This window comes from Staurois parvus, unplaced genomic scaffold (genome assembly GCF_062004578.1).
Source record: "Staurois parvus isolate SC_StPar_1 unplaced genomic scaffold, SC_StPar_1.0 ptg000159l, whole genome shotgun sequence".
Classification (NCBI taxonomy): domain Eukaryota; kingdom Metazoa; phylum Chordata; class Amphibia; order Anura; family Ranidae; genus Staurois; species Staurois parvus.
The window spans coordinates 2708346-2731574 of NW_028317955.1; the positions used below are offsets into that span (position 1 = coordinate 2708346).

Below are 23229 nucleotides of genomic sequence, written 5' to 3' on the forward strand. Positions count from 1 at the left end.
CCTCTTCCTTTATCAGAAGCTACATGATGAAAATATATATCAATATATTTTACGGAATTAACCAAGTCAATACTGGCATGTAACACCCCCTCCATTACCAGGTTATTTTGCAATTTTAAAAAGTGTTACTAAACCCACAACTGTAAAATCAGTCTGTATTTGCAATAAAGCATGCTGGTTATACTCACTGTGGAACCTAAGGGGTTAAACCTCCACATTATGTAAAAAGGCGGTTTGATCCTGTCTTCTCTGATCCTCCCTTTCTTTTACTGTCCCCAATCCATCTGCTGAAAGTACAGAGCCCCTAGGAGACACTCTGCACATGTTCAGTTTGGTGTGTATTGCTAGTTTTTTGGGGGGAGGGTGCATGTGATCGGTACAGGGCTAATAGGCAATGTCCAGAGGGTCAGGGGTCATACAGCCTCATAGGATAGTCAGAGAAGAATGGAAACACCTCCTATAAGCTTAGCCAGAGCTCGGCTGGACACTAACAGAAGTCACAAGACTGCTATATACTGCTGATGAAAAAAGTATTTTGCTGTTTCTATTTACTGAAATGATTGCATTTCCATGTTCTGTGTACTGTGGGAGACCAGGTATAGTGAATGCAGGCTCCGGGGTTTAGTAACACTAAGTGCTGTGATAGTGTGACTGACAATTAATAGGTCATGCAACACAGGACCCAGATTATTTTTATATCATTATTTTTTTTTATACAGATAGAGATTTTGAGGCATTTCTAAATACTTTTATATTTTCAACTCAAAAAAGGAAACAAGAACATTTAGTTTTTAAACTTCCATTTATGTTATTGTTATCAAACAAAAATGACCCCTTTTGTGAAATCAGACACCTCATGGAGATCCCATGTTTTGCACGCTGGTATTGAGGTGGTTACATAAGGCTTCAGTGATCAATTCAAAGCCAGAGTGACCACAGAGAAAGTGGAAGATAGAAATGGGGAGTCGGCCAGATCTGAACTGGAGTGCACTAAGACATATTGGCTCTGCCTGGATCATTTACCATGAAGGGTTACACAAGGGGATTCTCTCAACACAAAACCAGTCATTATACTGTGGGCTGCAGTGTGCGATTGTGTATTACTCCAGGGTCTGATTTACGAAAAACCTATTTTTGGTTCATTTCTAACAGTCATTTTTTTTCGCAAATTAAAGAAAATTATTTTTGTAATAAATGAATGAACCCAGCCGGTGTTTACTACTGGAATAGCTTTGATTGGTTTACAACGATCACAAGGCACAGAGCCACTCGGATTGCCTCGAGGCCTCATTTATATGGGGCATTCTACAGCATATGTCCATGCAAGGGTCGTGTTGACCTATGGATGCACAGAACAGTCATGTGGATGCGGGTGCATGCAGGTCCCTGAACTCCACACGGTCTGCATTCGAGGACCCGCACCCACACAGATGTCAAAATGGCAGCAGGGGCTGTCTGTGCAGCTGATGCATCCCAATTGATATCAGTGGGACCGTCTGCACAGAGATGCACGGAACGAACATGTGTGCATCCCGTGTGTGGGTAAACACGGCCCTCGCACAGGCGGAGCACACCCTGTGTGAATGACGCCTTACATATTGTGAGTATACCTGGAGAATGCATGCTTGTTGGGGAAAGAAAAATTACACATATATTGTATATCTATTCTGTATACATAAATGAGGTGAAGAAGAATAGCAGCTCTTGTTGCCCCTTTGAAAAGCCTTGCACAGTGAATTGCTTTTCAGAGGTCAGTAGAGAAAGCGATCATTTCACTTCCTGCTGAATCTACAGGACAGGAAGTGAAGGGAAACCTTCCTAATGACAGCGCTGATAAAAAGAAAATTACAAAAGTTCTTTACTTAAGGGCTTGTTGCACTGAAGGGCTTTAGTACTCTGAAGAGTGGTGGATCGCTTTTCAGAGGACATTTTACAGGCGATAAGGACATAGCCTGCTTTAACCCCTAAAAAGTCTGCACCACAACGCTGCAACCGTGTACATTGCACATGGTTGCAGCTTGGACCTATTCACTTGAATTTACTGCCACCAAGTAAACCCCCCTTTTTTACCAGTCAAATGGAAATCTTGTATGTAAATATCACACCACAAGCCAAGTGATTGAGTTGTGACATGGACCCGTTTACTTGAATGGGTCGCATGTGGCGGCTCAACCTCCTGTATTTACCTCCTGTGTGTGTGTGAAGCAATAAAGTATGGATCAGGTGCACTTCTAAAATTGAAAAATGACGCTCCGGGCTGGTTTATACCAGAATGTGGTGGGGGAAGGGCGAGTTCTCCTCACTCAAAACGCACCACCTTTGTGAGCTTCTGCGGGTGTCAATATATTCTTAAGCAGATATACTGCTACAGGGCGGCAAGGGTGCGCAAAATCACGTATATATACACATGTGATTTTGCACTTCCGGGTAGGGGACACGCGTGCGCCCTACCCACACTGCCATTCACGGCCTCGGCTGTCAATCACCGGGTCCCGGCTGGTGATTTCTCGCCTGCACCCAGTGATCGCTGAGTATTTCCGACGGGGGAGAGACCTGTGTATAAACAACACAGATCCTTTCCCTGTCAGCTCCTGTTTTGTGACATCCGTGCCCATTCAGTCTCTGCCCGCATTTTGACAGCAGACATCTCTGGACCTGTGATGGCTCTATGGGCAGCTGGAAAGAAGTGGATTTGTGTCCGTTTACATCAGACTACCTCTGATAAGTCACAATTAGATGCTGAAAAACTGGAAAGGACAAAGCCTGTTCTGTCCTATACAGAACCTGAATGGACTCAGAGGTAGGCAGATGTAAATGGGCACGTCCAGTTACAGTCACCTGACCATAGAGCTGCATGGAGCTTTTGATCAGGTCCACCTAAAAACTGATAATTGGAGCTTTCTGGAAGACCTGTGTAATAAGAGTTTTTTTATCCCCATCCACTCCAAGTTCCAGAAATTTCTAGGAACAGCGGGAAACACAGGCTGACCCATGATAATGTACCCCACACAAAAACAAAAAAGGAGCTCTGCACACATGCATAGATCTAAATAGGTCCTCACTGTAACCTGCGTTAACACGGTGCTCAGGTTTGAAGCCGGCCTATACAGCCCAGTAACAACAAAGTAAGAGGTCATTTGCGCAATGGGGACAAAAACAACCCCCTCCTCCATTTCCTGGTTGCAGAACACCCCAATTATGTTAGGTTTGAGATAAAAGCTGTCAAATGTACTTTGTACGCGGTACCTACCAGACTTGCTGCTTATGTCACAGGCACCTCCTCTAATGTGGGTAAAGGGACGCAGAACACCACATTTTGGAGGACATGCCCAAAGGTCAAAGGTTTGGGATTTTTGTATACAATTTGGTGTTTTCTTTGACCCTCGTCAATTTTAAGAAGTCCCCATTACAGGCCCTACTTAACCAACCAATAGAGGAGGAACCAAAGCATTCCAAAAAATTGGTCTGGTTTACATTCCTAGCGGCCAGAATAGCAGTCACCAGGTCCTGGATGTCTTTTGTCCATCCCCTTTTCAGTAGTGAACGCTGTCATGGCAAATGGTGCATAAAAAGCCATCAGCCACATTGAATGATAAACTACATTTATTGGAAAGATCATGGGACCCTTGGATAAGTTATATTTCAGCAGGCAATTAGCGAAGTTCCAACAAAGGGCAGAGGAGATGGACACGGAACAAAACTCTGATTACCCACATGTCCTGATATTCTTCTTCTAGCTTTCTCTCTCTTCTCTTCCTTTTCTTTCTCTATTCGGCCTTCCTTCTGCATTTACCTGGGTTGTCATATGCACCTGATTAAAGAAACATGTTCATTAGAATATATCATTTTAGTGAGCACTCAACCTGCGTAAAAAGTGTATGGCACAGATACTGATATGAGAAATATCAAACCAGACCTCAGTACAAAAAAATGATGCTGTACATGAAATCCCTTTTGCACTTAAAGGGTAACTCCACTTTCATGGGAAGAAAATTAGCAAACAAATCCCCCCAAAAAATATAGCGTGTACAATGGCGATCAATGTAATATTGTAATTGAGTGTTATTAAAGATTACCTTTCCTTTTCAATCTGCAGCGTAAATTTTTGTAAAATGTAATACAATATGGCTACCTGGAGGTGTTCTGTACACAGATGGTGTACAGAACATCCCCTAGAAATGTCATTTCCTGCTTTTGTGATTGGCTTACTGATTTTCCCAGAAGTCAGCACTAAGATGCAAGTCATATTTTTGGCATCCTCTGCAACAAAAATATCATTTTTGGTGAGATATTCTCAAAGGGAAATCACATCTAAAAAGGGATGCAGACCCTACCAACTTCCCCAGAGCCTTGCAGGTGCAGCAGCTAATTGATAATTATAAAACCACTCCTATAAAAATTCACTCTGAACATGGGACACAAACAGCTATTCTTTCAGAATAACAAAAGGTAGGAACCCTTGCAATGTAAATACATCACCCAGAGGGGAAGGTTTTTTTCTCAACAAAAGTGAAGTTACTCTTTAAATTACCTGCTAAGTCTTGGATGCGATGTTCCTATAATTTGTACATTTAATTGCCTATACAAATATTCAAACATAAAAGCAGTCAAGCGGAGGGAGCATGGACACAAAGGTCCTCTGGTTGTGAGAGGGTAAAGAAAAGTAATAAATAACAAAGTAAAAATATTAAATATTAAAGAAATTTACGTCCTTTTTTCCCATGAATAGAGCTTTCTTTCGGTGGCATTTGATCGCCTGTGTGGTTTTTATTTTTTGCGCTATAAAAAAAAAAAAAAAAAAAAGACCGAAAATTTTGAGAAAAAAAAAAATTATTGTTGACTTTTTCCTAATAAACACATTCAGTAAAAAAATTTTAAAAATCAAATTTCATCACAAATTTAGGCCAAAATGTATTCTGCGACATGTCTTTGATAAAAAAAAAATCCCAATACATGTAAATGAATTGTTTTATGCAAAAGTTATAGTGTCTACAAATGGAGGTATATATAGTGGAATTTGTTTTTTATACTAGTAATGGTAGGAATCAGCATCTTATAATCAAAAAAATATATAAGTTGCGCTAATCAAAATGAATAAACTAATCAAAAAAATATTGCAGTCAAAAATTAAAATGCAATCAAACAAATGATATATAAATCAATAATATTGTGAACAATATAAAATAAAAAATGCAGCGCTAAGTAAATAAATGATACTGGTCATAATAAACTGGAAAGTGTTAAAAACCAGAGATATAAAAACAATGCGTAATAAAATCAATATGTAGGTAATAAAACTCTATCAGATAACAACAATAAAGTGCATTAAAGTGCTGAGATAATGGTGGTGATGCGTGCACATAATCTCAAAATATCAAAGTCTTGTGGCTTCCGTGGTGATAAAGACAAACATTGCACTAACCAGAGAGCGCCAAGGATTCCCTCTGATGATGTGTATGGACACGATACGCGTCAGGGAAGTGCCATTTCACTGCTTCTTGTACATGTACTACCAAGCCAGCTGTCTCCTGGCGGCTCAGCTACTAATGTAAGTTGGTTTTCTATTTGTTATTTGTTTTACCCCTGAATAAAACATGATCACACTATTGGAGGCCTTCTCTGCGGGCTCTTTATTTCCTTGGGAGCCGGTGTTTTGAAGGTACTTTGCTGTGGCTGGGAGCTGTGTGTAACAAAACCCCCCCTGGTGGCTGTGGCTGACATTCCTGGATCCTGGATGCTTTTCTCTCAGATGGAGGACACCTAGTGGCTACTACATAGATGACACCACTTCCTTCCAGTATCATATACCCCGAGTACCAGGAGCTGGTCTTAATTGCTCCGTGCGCATTTCCTTGGCGCTATCTGGTTAGTGCAATGTTTGTCTTTATCACCACGGAAGCCACAAGACTTTGATATTTGGAGATTATGTGCACGCATCACCACCATTATCTCAGCACTTTATTGTTGTTATCTGATAGAGTTTTATTACCTACATATTGATTTTATTACGCATTGTTTTTATATCTCTGGTTTTTAACACTTTCCAGTTTATTATGACCAGTATCATTTATTTACTTAGCGCTGCATTTTTTATTTTATATTGTATACTGTGTATGGGTTCTCGAGGTACCTTTTAATGCTAGCGGCTACTACATATTCTATACCCAGCGCACGATATCTCATCTCTTTTAATAAAATTGTGAAGTCCAAAAAAAGTCCAAAGTAATACGTGATGAAATAATAGTTGATCCAAATATCACCAAAAGTGCATCCACCACCGAATGAATTGAATAAACTCACCAGAGCGAGATGCTGATCATGTTATAAATCAGCATAGAACGCTTTCTGCTCTGGGAGCAATGATCAATAACTTGGGGCTGCAACACTGGGAATTTAGTAACTGGTATCCAGGGAGCAATACTCTGCAGGGAATATATATCATCCAGATCCACTTCACCCCTCAATCACCGACTCTTTAGGATGATCAGACCTCCACTCAAAATACAAGGGAATAAAGACTCATGGTGCAGTACTTCATAAAACTTCCAATTTACTCAAAACACATTGCACTTACAAAAAGCAGTGTCTTAGCCGACACCAGCATGAACAGCGCGTTGAATATCACAGACACGGACCAAGCCTGGCTGCGCATGCGCCGTATCAACGACTCGGGAACGTCCTGACGTCACATCCAAAGGCTCCGTCCCATGCGTTTCGCCATCGGCGTCTTCACATGACGTCCTCTGGTGAGTTTATTCAATTCATTCGGTGGTGGATGCACTTTTGGTGATATTTGGATCAACTATTATTTCATGACGTATTACTTTGGACTTTTTATGAACTTCACAATATTATTGATTTATATATCATTTGTTTGATTGCATTTTAATTTTTGACTGCAATATTTTTTTGATTCGTTTATTCATTTTGTTTAGCGCAACCTATATATATTTTTTTGATTTACGCACCCTATTTTTATAGGTTAGGTTTTGAAGCTATTTTTACACTGTGTTCCGTGGCGCTATATTTTATATATTTTAAAATCAGCAACTTATAGTGGGACTGCAGGGGGGCATTCTAACACTGAGCGACGTGGAATGGGACACTAACTGTCAATGAGATCACCAGTGACACCAAAATAGCGATCAGTACTAATATAAAGCACGGACACTGTACTAATGGCACTGGGCAGGAAGGGGTTAACTTCTGGGGCGATCAAAGGGTTAACTGTGTGCTGTTTCGCTGTGTGTGCGCTTTACACTGTAAGCACACTGCTTTGTATGGCTTTGCAATGCAGAGCCATACAAAGCAGTTTGCAGGAGCTGACAGAGGAGGGATCTGTTTGTTTACAAATAGGTCTCTACCCGGACCGTGATACACGGTGATCGCCAGGTGCCGGCGGGAAATCATTGGCCGGGACCGGGTGATTTTCAGCCCAGGCCGTGCACGCCCCCTACCCAGAAATGCAAAATCACGTATATAAATATACACATGTGATTTTGCACACCCCTTCCACCCTCTAGAAGTATTTCTGCTATAGGACGGTGGGAAAGCGGTTAAACACTACAGCTAAATATTTCAGGATATTTTTTTATTGGACCCTTTCCCCGGGACAAATGTTGCAAGCTGCAATTTCTACTAAACTGCTTTGTTTGAGACATGCCAACTTTGGAAAACACCGGTGCTACAACTAATGAATGGCGACTAGTCTGCAAAGGACTTGCACCATTGGGACGGTCGGTTCTCTTGCAGTAATGGAAACAGATCTTGCTAATTGGGCCATACACATACCAATTATCTCACAAGAGATCCTAAAAGGTACAAACTAAGAAGCATTTTGTAATGTAAATAAAGTTTCATGTCTTGGCTTCTAAAACTTACCTATAAGCTCGGCAATGCCTGTATGCATATCAAAGAATGGATCGGTAACCAAAGGAGCCCGGTTCTGGCTGTAGGACTTGCTGATGGTCCCAAACAGCAGTAGGTTCTACGATCCGTCCTTGTCAGGGTATCCAGGTGGATTCCAGCTCACATCCATCAAAATCTGCTCTGGAAGGAACTAAGTCCACTGCAGCTGAAACCCATTCATCCGCCCTGCCACAGAAACATAAAAGCGTCACAACAACCACAGCTGACTGGCATACTCTTGCTCAAAGCTACAAGTAAAGCCGCACGTTTCCCTATGAAGAGGAAAGCAATGGGTGTGCCTTCCCAAGTAGCAGGCAATCTTTATTGCCCACTGTGTGTGTTCAGTCATCAGCTACAATGACTCTGCTCAGAGCTTACACAGGGGAGAGGACCCCCCCATCCCCCACCTTCCTGATGTGAAAACTCTGGAGAAGGATATTTACCTGGAGAGTGAAATGGATCCCCTCCGATATTATTTCCCCATTCCACAAACCAAACAAGGCTTTGCCATAGTGTGAGGATGAGAGCACCTTAACACAGCGTTCCCACTCCAGACTGGACGGGACCATGTTGTAGTTCTGGTTCTGCTAATGTTCTGTCCAGTTTCATTGTAATGCTGCCTAAAGCAATACCTACAAATGGTTCAGTGCTGCACAGACAGCTGCACAATAAAACCGCACAACACACTGACTTAAAGCCGTACTAAGCCCAAAAACAAAAATGTCATATATTGCCGTGTACCAATCCTTGGATGTGATCCATGCATTAGATTTGGTGATCCTGCCAGTAACACACCTCCTGTATTAGAGTGCCCTACTCTGGATGAAGGAGCACAGGTACACACAAGGACAGCAGCACTGTCAGTCTGGGGGGGAGGGGAGTGTTACGTGTACTAGCAGATTCTGATACACTAACAAATTAAAGCCAAACTTCAGCTCACACTGCCGCTACACAAGCAGTTACAGCAAAAGGGTTTTTTGGGGGGATAAAGGAATTACGTTCATAAATAAAAGCGGACCATTGTAATCACCTCTGTCACTGGAAAATGGTTTCAACAATCTAATTACTACATTTGCAGTAGAGCTTGTATTCTTGAAAAATGTACTCTGAGCTGGGAGACTCCGTGTACATGACAGCTGACAGGCGGGGGAAGCATCTATGACGGCAGAAAGCGATTGGATCTCTTCTGTCATAAAACTCTACCTGTCACATTTATTTAACCACTTGCCTACCGGGCACTTTTACCCCCTTCGTGCCCAGGACAATATTCAGCTTTCGGCGCTCTCACACTTTGAATGGCAATTGCGCAGTCATGCAACACTGTACCCATATGACATTTTTATCATTTTTTTTAACACACACAGAGCTTTGTTTTGGTGGTATTTAAAAGGAAGGAAATATAGAAGGAAATGACAGGAGGACGTCATATGAGGTCCTCCCACTCTATCTGCGAATGTGTGCCCCCAGGGGCAAGCGGCGAACAGTGGTGCGCTGTGTCCCCGGGAAACAGCGGATCACCGATCAGAGGAAAGAGTCAATGACGTCGACTCTGTCATGTGATCAATCACAACTGATCACATGTAAACAAGGAAATGCCGGTTATCGGCATTCCTCTCCTCACACTGACAGCGCGTGAGAGGAGAGCCGGTAAGCGGCATTCCTCAGAGAGGACATGTACACTGATCATCAGGGCACTGATGATCAGTGTAGCCCCATGAGTGCCACCTGTCAGTGCCTACCAGTGCACATCAGTGCCACATATCACTGCCCATTTGAGCTGCCTTTCAGTGACACCTATCAGTGCCATATATCAGTGATGCCTTTCAGTGCCCATCAGTGATGCCCATCAGTGCCGCCTCATTAGTGCACAGCAGTGAAGGAGAAAAAAATTCCTTTTTACAACATTTTATAACAGAAACTAAAAAAAAAAATATTTTTCAAGATTTACAATCTTTTTTTAGTTTGTTAAGCAAAAAAAAAAACCCTGTGGTGATTAAATACTACCAAAAGAAAGCTCTCTCTAAAAAAAATATATATAAATTTCATATGAGTACAGTGTTGCATGACCACGCAATTGTCATTCAAAGTGCAACAGCGCTGAAAGCTGAAAATTGGCCTGGGCGGGCACTGATAGGCTGCACTGATGAGGAGGCATTAATGAGGAGGCACCGATGATGCCGCACTGATATGGAACAATGATGGGCACTGATAGGCGGCACTGATGGGCACCGATTATCAGTGCCGACCTGTTCTGTGCCATTTGCCGATTATCGGCAGTCCTTTCCTCACGTTGTGACAGTGTGAGGTACAGGACAAGGGAAGAGTGTTGTGGAGCTCTTTGTTTATGGATAGAAACACTCCAGGAACAAGTGTGAACATTGCAGCACTCTGATACAAATTGAGGCACTTTGACACTGGTGCGGCTTGTCATGTGATTTAAAAGCTCCAAAATTGCATGACAAATTGCACCCCATTGCCAGCAATGGAGCCGTTCATATTGCAGAGACTCATATTGCAGCGATTATGAAAAAGGTTCCTGAACGACTTTTTGCTGATTTCATTGCGACTTGTATAGACTTCTGTTATATGAGGCTGCAAGCCGCAATGAAATCGGCGGTGCAAATCGCACTGATATGCGGCTCTGGAATGGCGCTGAAGTAGTGTGATTTCAGTACCGCACCAGTGTGAACCGGGGCTCACTGGATGCTTGTGCAGCACTTGGACACAATTTGGACATCATTGTAAAGCAGAATTCTGGGTACAAATGACTTTTCCCTCGTTCAGTGGGGCTGTGCGGGTCAGCCGAGTATGAGCTTTGTGCTCCCCCCGAGAAAAAACAAGTAGCTGATCCATGCAGTGGGGGGCAAACATTTGTGAGCGCAATTCTGCTTTCATGTAGAAGTATAGGCCACATGTTTGGGGGGGTTAGAACCCTGGCACAGCTGCTGGGGGGGTTATTGGGGGGCTTTCTGCACAGTACCGTGTTACTATGGACAGGTGGGGGGGACACAAGTGATGGTATAGCTCCAGCTGTTTGTCCCTCACCCCCCCCATCACCTATCAGCCTCTCCATACATAATATACCCCCCAACCTACTTCACCTTCCCACATACCGCCTCCATGCAGTTCCCCCCGGCCATCTGCCCCCCCCCCCCTCACCTGGGCTCTCCCGGTCGCCATCACCTCAGAGCCGGTATCTCTAGCCCTCCCTCACTCTCAGCTTCTTCTCTCCTCTCCCCCGTACATTAGATAGAATAAAATGGCCTCCGTAGGGCAGAAAGCCCAACTCTATGATGTGTATTGGAGCTGACTGGGAAGGGAGACATCTATGGCGGGAGGCGGTATTACCGCTACGGCACAATCACACCTACTGACCTCTTGTGGCCGCTTTTATGAATAACCGTTAAACTCACCAAAAGACTGTCAAATTTCTGTCAAATCAATAAAATCATATCAAATTTATTTGGGTACAAGCGTCAATCAAAATAGGTAGGCCTGAAAAATGACAGCTGGTGTGAGGTGGCAGAGTGTGATTGGCTGATTGGCAGGAAGTCCGGTTAGCTCCGCCCCCAGGCTGCAGCTCACCTCAATGCTGCCCTGGTATCCGAGCCATAAGCAGCATCAGAGCTTGTCTCCTGCGACTGACAGAGATTATCGCTATTTATACGGATTTCCATTGCTATTATCACTACTATATAATTCTTTATATTATTAGTGGTAATATTTCATATTTTTAGCCATTTACAGGTCATCCAGCACCACCAGGATGCCTCGGCCTTCACGACGCCCATCCCGTGGGAGGCCTTCACATCAGGAGGACGGAGAGTCTCCGATCGCCCATCGGACTAGGTCCAGAGTCCAGCGTCATCAGAGACGGGCGGAGGCCTCCAGCCACCGAAGCCGTTCACCAAGAGAACGAGCTAGGGCCCCTGAGCACTACCCACCTCCGGCCATGCAGCAGCATGCCAGGGCCCCTGAGAACGATCCTCCACTGGCCATGGAGCAGCACGATGGGGTCCCTGAGAACCACCCACCACCGGCCATGGAGCAGCGCGCCGAGGAGGAGGTAAGTGTGTGTCCCATTTGTTTGGCAGGTTGTGAAGATGGAGAGAACACGACCATCCTGGCCTGCAATCACAAGTTCCACACCAGCTGCATCTGGAGATGGTTTGAAGAGAACCCCACCTGTCCACTCTGCCGGACTGATTTTTCCAACCAGCTACTCCTGCTTCACAACATACACCAACACGTCAATGGAGACCTGCGGATTGGAGACATGCGGATTGGTTATGTAATTGGTGATGATGGTGCTATTACCTTTCCTTATATTGTGCTCCATAATTTGATCATCTTGCTTCAAATGCCTGGATGACATCAGCTGTGTTGGTAATGTATATGACAACTGTTGTTGTGTATGTAATATTTTTTTTTTCCAAGATATATATTACTATTAGTATTATTATATATTATACATGTTTACCTGTTTTAACCATGCTTGTAGTATTTATAGTTTAATGCTTTGAAAAAAAAAAAAAATTAAAAAAAGCCAAAAAAAAAAAATTTCTTTTTTTTATTAGTATTATTATTAGTATTAGTATTATTATATATTCTTAGTCGTTTTATATGAAAAATGTAATATTAATATGATTATTATTATTAGCAGTTTTATGATTGTAGTCGTTATAATATTTAATACTTTGAAAAATAAAAAAAAATAAAATAATTATTATTAGTATTTTTATTATTAATATTATTAGCCATTTTATGATTGTAGAAGTTATAGTATTTAATGCTTTAAAAAAATGGCCGGATCTAGGGGGGTGCTGGGGTGGGCTGTGCCCCCCTAGATTTCACTTGTGCCCCCCCCCCCCCCAGATTATTGAGCTCCTTCCCCCCCATCCCCACACTTAGAGGCGGGACAAAGGAAAGGAAGCCTGGAGTTAAGTCCTGAAAGTGAGGACAGAGCAAGGAGTAGCGGTTCTGTGCTCTGCCCCCTCCTCCTGTCAGAACAGCGCTGCTCCATATAGCTAATGACACAGGATCGCTCCGTCCATCGGACTGTACACAGTTTCAATACCTGCCCCTATCTCCTCCAAGGACCGCTTATCTCCCACAGCAGTAAATGTAGATCGGGGCGGGTAATGAAATTGTGTACAGCCCCATGGTCAGAGCAATCCTGTGTCATCAGCTATATGAAGCAGCTCTGTTCTGACAGGAGGAGGGGGCAGAGCACAGCACCGCTCTTCCAGACTGTAAGTTGGGGGGGGGGGGGCTTACAGGCAAATTGTACATAATGAGGGGGGAGGTGTGGGGGGAAACAGTCATTTGTGCTTGGGATGAGGAGGGGCTGTGCTGGAAAGGGTAATGGCGGTTGGGGGGGGGGGGGGGGATTTCTGTTAGGAGAAGGATTTGAGGGAATTTAAGCCAGGAGGGGGCATGGGGGAAATGTTTGTGCCTATTTGTGCTAAGAGGAAACGGGGGATTTGGGCTAAGTGGGGGCAGAGGATTTGGAAAGGGAGAGGATCTGTGCTGGGGGGGTACTTTGGAAGGGGTTGTGCTAGGAGTAGGAATTTAGAGGAATTTGTCATAAAGAGGGGATTGGAGGATGGGGATTTGGGGGAGTGGGGATTTGTGCTAGAAGGGGGATGGGGGATATGTGCTAGGAGGGGGATTAGCGGGGAGATTTGTGCTAGAAGGGGGGATGGGGACGATTGCGATAGGAGAGGGGATTGGAGGGATTTGTGCTAGGAGGGGGGATTGGGGGGATATGTGCTTGAAAGAGGAATTAACGGGGGGGGGGGGGTTGTGCTAGGAGGTGGTGAGGAAATTTGGGTTAAGGGGGGACTGGGGGGGGGGGGGTTGAATTTGGAGATTTGTGCTTGGATGGGAAATTTGAGAGGAAGGTGGAAGTGTGCATGGAGGGATGATTTTTTGGGTGAGGGAGATTTGTGCTAGGATGAGGGAATTGGGGGCATTGGAGGCAGGATTGGGGTGCAAAGATGTGTGCTGGGAAAGGGTTTTTTTTACTGGGATGCTGACCCCTATCCTGTGCCCTACTGAACCTCTGTATACTGCCCCACTGACTCTTCTACACTCCCCTGCTGATCTCCCATCCAGAGGAGTCCCTAGGGTTAGTGTCACCGGGTGCGCTAACACTTGGTGACACTCCCTCCGACGATCCCCGCAGAAAGGATTGGATCTGCAGATTGAGCATAATGGATCGGACTCCGATCCATTATGCTCAATCTGCAGATCCGATCCATCCTGCGGGGATTGTCGGCTTTCTTTACAACGTACCTTTTCTTGGAGAGGGTCTGGTGTCACCCCGTATAGGTTGCATGCCGACGATCCACGCAGGATGCGGGATCGCCAGCATGCAACCTATACTGGGTGACACTGGACTCGCTCCAAGAAAAGGTACGTTGTAAAGAAAGCAGACGATTCCCACAGGATGGATCGGATCCATCCTGCGAGGATTGTCGGTTTGCTTTGCAACTTTATTGTACTAGTTTACTTTATTGTAATAGTTATAGTAGTTGATTCTTTAAAAAAAAATTACACTGGTATTGTTTGTATTATTATTATTATTATTAACCGGTTGCCGACCAGCCACAGTACATATACGGCGGCAAGGCGGCACCGCTGCACAAAATCACATTTATAAACATCATTCACACTCCCGATGTTTTCGCGGGCAGGGGGGCGCGTATGCACCTCTGCCGACCCGCGGGTGTCACGATTCGATCCCTGAGGGATCAATCATTCAATTTCAGCCAGTGATGTCCGGCTGAAGTTGAATGATCGGTCTCTGTCCTATCCTATCCTGTGTTGACAGTTACACAGGACAGGATATGATGTAAATCTTCTCTGCCTGGGCACATTCCATCCCAGAGAGAGAAGAAGACACAGAAAACGTGAGTACAAAGCACTACACTAACAGTTAGAACACACCTAGGTCACATTTAACCCATTGATCGCCCCCCCCCCTCCAGTTAACCCCTTCACTGCCCTGTTACCAGTGTCATTGTTTACAGTGCATAGATTTTTTACTGATTACTGTATTAGTGTCACTGGCGACTTCTGATAGTGTTAGCGTCAGTTAGCGCCCATCCCAGAAAGCATCAGATTGCCCGCTAGTACACCAGTAATCATATTTAACCCCTTGATTGCCAGGAACACGCTCACTTGCACACTAAACCTCCATTGCTAGTATAGTGTCTGATTGGATCAATATCTTTGATCAGATCAGCGATATACCAGCGTTCACATTAGTATAGTGTCCCCAAAAATGCAGCGTTAGCAGGATCAGCCCCGACACCTGCGTTTAGCCCCTACGATCCCCCCTTCTTCCCCAGCAAGTGCAGTGTCAGTAGATAACGGTCACTTGATACTTTACACACAAAACCGCAGTGTTCACAGAATCAGACCTGATCTCTGTTAGCACGTGTCGGTAAATTTTCTGTAGCGGTTCAAGCAGTCCCTGACAGCCAGGCGCTCTTTTTCCCGTGAGTCGCACTAGGTAACTATAAATTTAGTGGCCAAAATGCCCAACCAAAGGTACTCTAGTGAAGAGGCCTACAGGATTCGGAGCATGTCAGGTGAGAGCGAAGGTGAAGTCTCACTAAAAATTAAAAATACAAATCTCCCCCAAAAAATAAAAAAATTTAAAAACCAAAAATAGTTATAGTTTTTTTTGTTGTTGTCATTTTTTTATGATTTTTCTACTTTTACTGTTTTATTGTTCCTGTTTTATTGTTAATCATTTCTGTTTGTAGGAATGCTTTCAGCTGCAACACTGACCTGTTTATTCTGACAGCAACAGGAACTTGCTCTCAGAATAGACATAAATCAATGTGTGCAGGGCTGTTGGATGAGATTTTTCATCCGCAGTTAAAAAAAGAGCATATATGCCGAAGCATGGGAGTCTGGGGTGGCCAGTCGGTGGATGGCCCCTATGCTTCGGCATATATATTTTATATTTGTTGGCACATTTCATGTGTGCCCACCATTAGAAGTGGGTGGATGCAGGGAGGTTTTCTAATGGTGGGCATACCACCACACACTTTTCCTTATAAAGTTGTTTTTATTGAGTTTGTTTTATTGTTAACCATTGTTGATTTCTTTGCAGGAATGTCAAACTGCAGCACTGACCTGTTTATTCTGACAGCAACAGGGTCTTTCTTTCAGAATAGACATAAGTAGGTGTGTGCAGTGCTGTTGGATGAGATTTTTCATCCGCAGTTAAAAAAAAGAGAATATATGCCAAAGCATGGGGGCCTGGGGTGGCCAGTGGGTGGATGGCCCCTATGCTTCGGCATATATATTTTATATTTGTTGGCACATTTCATGTGTGCCCACCATTAGAAGTGGGTGGATGCAGGGAGGTTTTCTAATGGTGGGCATACCACCACACACTTTTCCTTATAAAGGTGTTTTATTGAGTTTGTTTTATTGTTAACCATTGTTGATTTCTTTGTAGGAATGTCAAACTGCAGCACTGACCTGTTTATTCTGACAGCAACAGGGTCTTGCTCTCAGAATAGACATAAGTAGGTGTGTGCAGTGCTGTTGGATGAGATTTTTCATCCGCAGTTAAAAAAAAGAGAATATATGCCAAAGCATGGGGGCCTGGGGTGGCCAGTGGGTGGATGGCCCCTATGCTTCGGCATATATATTTTATATTTGTTGGCACATTTCATGTGTGCCCACCATTAGAAGTGGGTGGATGCAGGGAGGTTTTCTAATGGTGGGCATACCACAACACACTTTTCCTTATAAAGTTGTTTTATTGAGTTTGTTTTATTGTTAACCATTGTTGATTTCTTTGTAGGAATGTCAAACTGCAGCACTGACCTGTTTATTCTGACAGCAACAGGGTCTTGCTCTCAGAATAGACATAAGTAGGTGTGTGCAGTGCTGTTGGATGAGATTTTTCATCCGCAGTTAAAAAAAAGAGAATATATGCCAAAGCATGGGGGCCTGGGGTGGCCAGTGGGTGGATGGCCCCTATGCTTCGGCATATATATTTTATATTTGTTGGCACATTTCATGTGTGCCCACCATTAGAAGTGGGTGGATGCAGGGAGGTTTTCTAATGGTGGGCATACCACGCACTTTTTCTGGCAGAGATTTCTTCTCTTTTTTTTCATTCAGCCCACAGGCTGCATAAAGAAAAAAAAAACATAGCATATACACCCAACAAGGACCAGCGACGTACTGGTACATCACTGGACTTTGAATGGTTATACCAGGGTGATGCCTGCAGCTGCAGGCATCATCCTGGTATCATTTTTTTCAGCCGGCAATGGGCTTTCATGTAAAAGCATTTCTAGTGGCTAATTAGCTGCAGGATTGCTTTTACAAGCAGCGGGAGAAAATGTCGCCCCCCTCCCTAAGATAGCATTAAAAGTGATAAAAAAAAAAAAATTAAAGGGACAGTGTAAAAATAATTAAATAAATCAGAAAAAGAAAAAAAAAAAGTACCCTCGCCCATCCGCGCACACCTGCGGTTGTGAGCGTTGACCCTGTGCCAGTATGGAAACAGCGACTGCACCATGCATGTGAGGTATCGCCATGAACATCAGATCAAGGGCAGTAATTATAGCTCTAGACCTCCTCTGTAAATTTAAAATGGTAGCTTGTAAAGGCTTTTAAAGCGTTGCCTATAGATATTAAAAATGTATGCAGTTTGTCGCCATTGCACAGGGCATGCGCAATTTTAAAGCATGTCATGTTTGGTATCTATTTACTCAGCATAGCATCATCTTTTATATCATACCAAATAATTGGCCAATATATTGTGTTTTTGTGCATTAAAATTAAAAAAAGTGTATATTTTTCAAACAAATTGCCTTTGAAAAATCGCTGTGTAAGTAATATGTGAGATAAAAAATTGCAGCACCCACCATTTTATTTACTAGGATGTCTGCTCTAAAAAAATATATAATGTTTGGGGGTTCACTTTAATTTCCTAGCAAAAATACTGATTTTTTAATGTGAACAAAAAGTGTCCGAAAGGGCTTGGTCTTCAGGTGGTTAGAAGAGTGAATGATGTGTGGCATAAACTTCTAATGCTGGGCATAAAATGCCCCCACCCCCCAAAATGACCCCTTTTTGGAAAAATAGACACCTCAAACTATTTGCTGAGAGGCATGTTGAATCAATAGAATAATTTATTTTTTTACCACAAGTTTTTGGAAAATGACAAAAAAAAAATTACACAAAATTGGCATTTAAATAATTTATTGCTCACACAAGCCATATGTATATGTGGAATTACTCCCCAAAATACATTCTGCTACTTCTCCCGAGTGTGGGGGTACCACAAGTGAGAGACATTTTGGCAGTCTAGCCAAGTATAGGACCCCAAAATCCAATAAGCACCTTCAGGCTTTTAAAGGGCTTTATTTCCTCGTTACACTTCCTGACTACCTATCACAGTTTCGGAGGCCCTGGAATGCCAGAATAGCACCAAACCCCCCCCAAATGACCAATTTTTGGAAAATAGACAGGGAATTTGATAAGAAGCATGGTAAGTATTTTGCAGATCCCATTTGTTGCCACAAGTTTTTGGAAAATGAAGAAAGAAAACAAAAACATATTTTTTCTTTTCTTTTTTATATTTCAAAACCTTGTGAGGAAAAAATGAGATCTGAAAAATACTTACCATGCCTCCTTTTTAAATTCCTTGGGGTGTCTACTTTCCAGAAAGGGGTCATTTGGGGGGGTTGGTTCTATCCTGGCATGTCAGAGCCTTCAAAACTGTGATAGGTAGTGAGGAAGTGAAATGAAGAAGTTACACACCTTCAGGCTTTCAAAGTGGTCATTGGATTTCAGGCTCCTGTATGTGGCTAGGTTCCCAAAAAGTCTCATACGTGTGGTATCCTCATACTCGGTAGAAGTAGCAGAATGTATTTTGGGGTGTAATTCCACATATACCCATGGCTTGTGCAAGAAATAAACCATTTAAATCACAATTTTGTGTAAAAAAAAAAAAAAGTTTTTGTCATTTTCCAGAAACATGTGGAAAAAAAATAAATCTTCCATGGACACAATGGGGTTTATTTACTAAAGCTGGAGAGTCCAAAATCAGACTCCCTTCTGCATTGAAACCAATCAGCTTCCAGGTTTCATTGCCAAAGCTTCATTGAACAAGCTGAGGTTAGAAGCTGATTGGTTTCTATGCAGAAGGGAGTCTGATTTTGGACTCTCCAGCTTTAGTAAATAAACCCCTAAAGGTCCAATTACAAGTCGGTTAATTCCCTTACGACCCCCTCTAACCTAGAGACTTTACAAACACATCCTTTATTGGTTATCTCACTCCTGCCTCCTCCCTCTAGATTTATTTCAACTTGTAATCTGTTAGATTTTGTTAGACTTGCAATCTTTATTATTATCCATATCCCCTCATACTTATCTTGGTCATCATTTTTACTGGTTACTTGCTTTTTACAAAACCCCATTTATACATAATGCACTATATACAGCTATTCTGTTTTCTTTTATATAAAAATGGAGACAGAAGAAAACATAATCATGACTGTAATAAATATTACAGTCAAAGAAATACTTTGACTGTAATATAGACTTTATCACCATTATTTAACCACTTAATGACTGGCGCACTGTAGCTTTGCTGCTACAGTGTGAGTCAAGTGCATCATCCCCCCACATTTCTGTCCTCAGCCCCCCCCCAGATTACAGAACTGTCCTGCCTCCCGCTGTCAGCTCTGTGAGGATGACCGTGAGACAGTTGGGTAAAGAAAAGGCTCTTAAATGGCAGGACTGCATGGGTCCCGATGGGACAGTGACTCGGTCCGCATCCAGACCCCAGTCCACCATTTAGTGATGCCTGAGCCATACCATAGTTTGTAGATGCTATAACTTTCACACAAACCAATTAATATGCAGTTATTGGGATTTTTTTTTACCAAAGAAATGTAGAAAAATACATTTTGGCCAAAATTTATGACGAAGTTTGAGGTTTTTTTAACGGCTTATACTATTATTTCAGGTACTTATATAGTGTCGTCAATTTAGGCAGCGCTTTACATATATATTGTACATTCACATCACTCCCTAACCCTCAAGGGGCATACAATCTAAGGTTCCTAACTCACATTCATACATACACATACTAGGGCCAATTTAGATAGGATTTAATTAAACTGCCAGCATGTCTTTGGAGAGTGGGAGGAAACCGAAGTACCCGGAGGAAACCCACACAGGAACAGGGAGAACATGCAAATATGCATTTAGCCACTGTGCTGCCCATGCAAGTTATTGGCCATAAAAGGGACATGAATCAGAAAACATTTCAAAAAGTACAATTTTTAAAGGGGTAGTCATTTTTCATTGCTTAAATTAAAAGAAAATAAATTGAAAAATTCCTTAAATATCATGCCTGGGGGTTCCCCTTAAACTACCTGCAAAGTTGCACATCTGTACAATGTACAGAATCTGCTGCAGCAGGACTGACATTTTAAAAAAATATTTAATTTTTAATTAAAAAAAACAACAAACCAGCGTGGGGTCCCCCCTCCTAGTATATCCTTTAGGAGGAAGGTTAGGAGGGAGCCCACAGTAAAACATGTTTTTTTTTAAAGTGCGTGGGGTTCCCCCTAAAGGCCACACCAGACCCTTTAGGCCTAGTAAGACTTTTAAGGAGAACCCCACCTCCCAAAATTGGGGGATGGGGAAGTGCATGAGGTTCCCCTAAAAGCCATATCAGGCCCTTTAGGCCTGGTAGAACCTTTAAGAGGAACCAAACCCCCTCAGAATGGGGAGGGGAAGCATGGGGGTCCTCCCTATATTCCTACCAGACCCTTGATATGACCATAGGCCTGGCAGGCCAAAAAAAGGAGGGACGAACGAGTGCCCCCCCCCCCCCCCGGGTCTTACCAGGCCTTGTGCCCACAGCATAGGGACGGTGTTCCCATTCCGATGAGGACAAGGGCCTCTTCCCCACAACCCTGGCCGGGTGGTTGCGGGCAGGAGGTTCATTAGCATCAGGGTACCCCTTTAAATAATGGGGTGCCTTAATGTTGCCTCCCCTTGTGAATGAGTAAGGGGCACTTGTACCCCTACCCTTGTACCCCTACCCTTTCACTAAAGGGTAAAAGAGTGAAAAGATAGAGACCAGAGTTTTGAAAAAATCCTTTATTGAAGAAAAATACAAGTTTTTGACACGTTCTTTATGGGGAAAAAAAACGGTTCCAGCGTTGTAATCCATCTTCAATCACGGCGTCCAGCGTTATCACGCCGCCGCCGACTTGCTGAAATGAAAAAAACCTGCCAAGAACTCGCCGCTATCTGACATTTAGGAGTCAAGAGGTAAACAATTGGGTGGGAGCTAGCGGTGACATCATTGCTAGCTCCGGCCAATGGTGTACGTCTGACTGGAAACGGTGAGAACTGTCATCCACTATTGGGCGAAGCTATTGATGATATCACCGCTAGCTGAGACTTTGGCCGATCATGGCTCTTATTGTTAACTCAGCTGTGATTGGTCAAAGTATTGCACCTGACCTGTTGTCAGATGCAATGCTTTGGCCAATTACAATGTGCCGCCAGAGCGTATTACATTGTGGGGCGCGCGGGCAAACGGCCCAGATGTTCATGTGTTTAGTGAGCACATGAACAACCAATGTTCGACATATAGACCATCCCTAATATACAGCTAAGAGGCTGGAGGTACCACCAAAAGTGCCCCGTTTGTTTGTTTTAGGAGGAATTGGGGGCACGGACTTTGGCTATTGGGAGTAGAAAAGGTCCTGATGTGCGTGGGAATAAACAATGCACCAGGATGTTGTCAGAGAAAGAAATAGCACCTCATCATTGGTGACAGTGGGAGGAATTGTGACCCAACATGAGTGTCATTGGGAGGAATTGTGACCCACCATGAGTGTCATTGGGAGGAATTGTGACCCATCATGAGTGTCATTGGGAGGAATTGTGACCCACCATGAGTGTCATTGGGAGGAATTGTGACCCACCATGAGTGTCATTGGGAGGAATTGTGACCCACCATGAGTGTCATTGGGAGGAATTGTGACCCATCATGAGTGTCATTGGGAGGAATTGTGACCAATCATCATCGCTTCTCGGCCTTTTGGCTAAGATCAAGTGTAGTATCGACCTTGCCTTTAGGGGTGTCCCTGCTTCCAGCTAGGACGTTGAGAACCACTTGTATCTATCCCAGCCATTTGGTCTGTGTGGGGTACCCTCTACTCGGCCTGGTAGGATCGTCGATTAAATTCGGCTTCACCTGCTTGCTGCTATTGGGTTTGAGGCTTAGCCCCCACACAGAACGAGTTTGTGATCTTCCCCCCCCTTGTTCACTCTGCGTTACTACCTCCGGGCAGTAGACGCTCAATAGCCTTTTCAAAGGCTAAGCAAGAGTGAAGCCGCCGAGGAAGAAGAAGGAGAAGGAATCCGCTGAAGACCTCTTGGAAGCCCTCCTGAGAACTCCTCTGCGACAAGATGGGGAAGAATAAGGAAGCCGCTGACCGCCGCCGCCGCCCCAGCCAAGACTTCGGGAGAAGCCCCCTCCGCCTCCACCTCCACCTCAGAACGCTCCGGCCCTGCAGACGGTCTCCCCCCCCTGGAGCCCTGGATGAAGCAGACAGTCGTGCTGCGACTGAAAGAAGTGGAAGGCAGAGTCCCGGACATGACCCCGGAAGTCTTTGGCAAGAAGATGATCCTGGAACAAGGATTCAGCAAGGCAGAGACCCTGTCGGTGCAGTCCTTCATGAAAGGTATCTTCTTCGTAACTTTTGTATCGTTACAGGTCTGCAGAAGGTACTGGGAGACGGTGAAGACCTCTGGGCCCGATTCCCTTTTCTGCAAGTCTATTGCGAATTCTCCCATTCAAAGGGACGAAAGGCGGATAACGGTGTCCATGAGGAACCCTCACGTCCCCGGAAGAGATATTGCCACCTATCTCCAGAGGTTCTGCGTCGTGTTGAAGGACTCAGTCCGGATACTAGACGCCAATGGCTTCTGGACAGGTAAGTGGGCTGTGTTTTGCAGATTGCTGAGAGATCGTCCCGCTGGAGATCTCCAACACCTGCAACAGTGCTTCTCCCTGGGAGCGTCAGCAGGACTCCTACATTACCCGGATCAACCCCAGTCATGCCGCAGGTGCGGACAGCCGGGGCACGAGGGTAAGGATTGCCATGTGCTTCCATGTAGATTCTGCCAGTCTGCAGGTCACGAGACCAAGGATTGCTCGAGGTCCAAAACCTGCAACCTCTGTGGACGGTCAGAGCACGTCTACAGGGACTGCCCAGAGAGAAGCAGGACGTATGCTGGGGCCCTGAG

The 23229-nt window shown here is 43.9% G+C and overlaps 1 pseudogene; it reads left to right on the forward strand.

The window, feature by feature from the left end:
- Window positions 1-22002: 22002 nt before the first annotated feature.
- LOC149463137 (U2 spliceosomal RNA) lies at window positions 22003-22095 on the forward strand (annotated as a pseudogene).
- The last annotated feature ends 1134 nt before the right edge of the window (window positions 22096-23229 follow it).